Raw genomic sequence first — 3,077 nt, forward strand, 5'->3', positions numbered from 1 at the left:
TAAAATGTCTACGCGTTATATACTTGTTACTTTTTGATCCAAAAACTTGTTTCAATAGTCTTAAAATGGCTTTCAAAACAGGCTATTGAAATCACCCATCGGTATATAAGCGAGCGCCGCTCGAAAATCCACTCAGTTATAATTGAACAGCGATTGGAGCATGTTGTCGCTGTTGTGGTGAAGCTCTCCGTTTATCATCAAAGCGTGGATGAACGGTGTCACCAAGAGCCTGTTTGTGCACCTTAGGCCAGAAGGGAATCCATCAGGAGGAGAGTGATGTCACAAACGGTTTCCCGGGAAGAGATCAGAGCAGCCGCCACACACACACATACACGCGCGGAACTCTTCGTTTGGATGCCATTCAGTATCGAGAAAATTCCGGAAAGATTCAATCGTTACTGAAAAATAATCTGCCAGTTCCCCTGGGAATTGAAAAATACATTCATGGGAATGTGGAGGCGATCTGGCGTAGTGGTAACATCCATGCCTCTCACGCTAAAGGTCACGAGTTCAATTCTCACTCCCGACATTCTTCCAAAAATGGAAGTAAATGTGACGAACCAGCCTAATGAGTTGAAAGTCACTATAATACAGATATATATATATATATATATATATATATATATATATATATATATATATATATATATATATATATATATATATATATATATATATATATATATATATATATATATATATATATATATATATATATATATATATATATATATATATATATATTCATGGGAATGAGTTTATTTTAATGTTTTCTAACCATATAACACAGCGACCAAATATTTTTCAATCAAGTGCTATTAACAGGTGGTTATCGAGTTAGGATTAACCACTGGTGGGCTTCGAGTATCGAGGAAATTCTGGAAAGAACTAATCGTTGCTGAAAAATACTCTGCCAGTTCCCCTGGGAATTGAAAAATACATTGATGCGAAAGAGTTTATTCTAATGTTTTCTATCCACATAACACTGCAACCAAATACATTTGGTTTTGTGATTTTTCAATCAAGTGCAATTAGTATGAAAGCTTCTGAAGATTATTCTTCCCCATCAGTAGGATATGTTCGTTTCCAATATTGGATGCGCGCGCAACGGAAAATGTTTCGCATCGTGAAAAACATAATTCTCAATCGATTATTATCCTCTAGATTCGCCTCTAGTTTGCCTTCCAAATTGCCATCGTAAACCACACCTTTTTTCTATTCAATCACGGACAAAAAGCATACTTAAGCGATATTCTGGTGGTGAAACGCATTCATTTTTCGTGAGGAAATCGACAAGACAACATCGTTACTGAACGAGTTGAACGAGCTGGACGAGCTGGATGGTGAGGGATCAAGGGATTCATTACCTGGTCTGACCTAACCTGAAACGCATTCAGTTTGTTTGGGACTGAGACTGAGCGCAGAAAAACCGATCCATCAAAAAGAGAAGAGAAGACGACCGAGAGAATACCAGCATCGGAAATTGGTTCCGCTTGAGACATCGGAGCAACCGCCACAAACACACACACACACACACACACACACATATATATATATATATATATATATATATATATATATATATATATATACACGTGCAACTCTCTGGTTATCGAGAAGAATCCGGAAAGAAGTGATCGTTGCTGCAAAATAATCTGCCAGTTCCTCTTGGAATTGAAAATTACATTCAAGCGAAAGAGTTTATTTTAACGTTTTCTATCCATATAATATTGCGACCAAATACAATTGGTTTTGTGATTTTTCAATCAAGTGCAATTAGCAGGAAAGCTTCTAAAGATTATTCCTCCCCATCAGTAGGATATTTTCGTATCCAATATTGGATGCATAAAACCTTGTACCTCCAACGTATCATTCAGAATTGATTTAGATTCAACTTCAAACAAATGATCACTAGTCCTACGTTACCATTGCGGTTATACCATCGATATAACCCACTTCCTGTTTTTTGTTTTCAACTAGCAATAATCGCACCTCGGTTAAACCTCATTGGATACGATATCGCCGCTGCGCAAAGCTTGCGATAGATAATGAAATATGAAAAAAAAAACTTGATGAGTAGAGGACTAAGTAGAGTCTTCTTAGACTTACTTCTAGGTCAACCCATCCACTGCAAAGCTTAAATTATATGAAGTCATTCCCATTTGCCATTTTTTGAGAGTGAAAAACATTCGAAAGGAGACTCGATATTACTGTCCGAGCTGTCCTGATAAGCCTCCATTATGCATTGTACATATTTATATTTATGTTTGTGAAACAAAGAAACTGCTATTTCAAAAGCCTGCATGTTAAAATATATTTAAAGTAGGACGAGTATGCTCGTCCTTGGTATAGGGTATTAGTTAGCTATTCTTATAAAATGATATTTGCCGTGTAATTAAGCAAGACAACCTAATAGGAACACGCATGGCGAGGGAGAAAGAACTAGAGGAAGAGGATCCTTTTGAGTGAGAACGGATAAGGTAAAGGAAGTGTGCTGGATTAGCGGAAAAGAATAAAGATTGTTTCAACTCTTTGTGGTCGTTTGTCTGCCACCACAGCAAGAAACCATGCTAATCTTATATTTTACTCAACCAAGTATCAGCTTATGTTTTTCCTAAACGAAGCTTCATGTCTAGTGAACCTGTTCACGAATCAATACGGTGCTCCTAGGAGTAATAGATAGCGGTAATCAGTATTAAACAAAGTAGTCACCCAAACAAGACAACGCACAGTGCTTCGAATGCATAGAAATGTGGGACAAAAATCATAACAGCAGAATTTAGCCAATGTAACAGTTTGGTGTGATGGAAAAGATTGTTCATAAGTATCAGAACTACCGTTTGCATAAGTGTCTCATGTTATTTGAATAATCGCAAAAGTGTCTCAAGCGAAAAAATCTTTGTTCATCTAAAGTGAAAAGTTCTGATCAGAAATCATTGTTTGAGTAACTACTGGTTAAAATTATGTTGAAGTAGATGTTTTTAAAGAGCAGAATAATTGTCTGCATATGTGTCTTACGTCATCTGAATAATCTCATGTAAAAAAATCTTTGTTAAAAGTGAATAGTGTTGATCTTT

At 36.3% G+C, this 3,077-nt stretch overlaps 1 pseudogene; it reads right to left on the minus strand.

Annotated features, from left to right (window-relative positions):
* Positions 1-1,959: 1,959 nt before the first annotated feature.
* Positions 1,960-2,037, minus strand: LOC129772076 (U4 spliceosomal RNA; annotated as a pseudogene).
* Positions 2,038-3,077: the final 1,040 nt, after the last annotated feature.

This window comes from Toxorhynchites rutilus, chromosome 2, assembly GCF_029784135.1.
Source record: "Toxorhynchites rutilus septentrionalis strain SRP chromosome 2, ASM2978413v1, whole genome shotgun sequence".
NCBI lineage: Eukaryota > Metazoa > Arthropoda > Insecta > Diptera > Culicidae > Toxorhynchites > Toxorhynchites rutilus.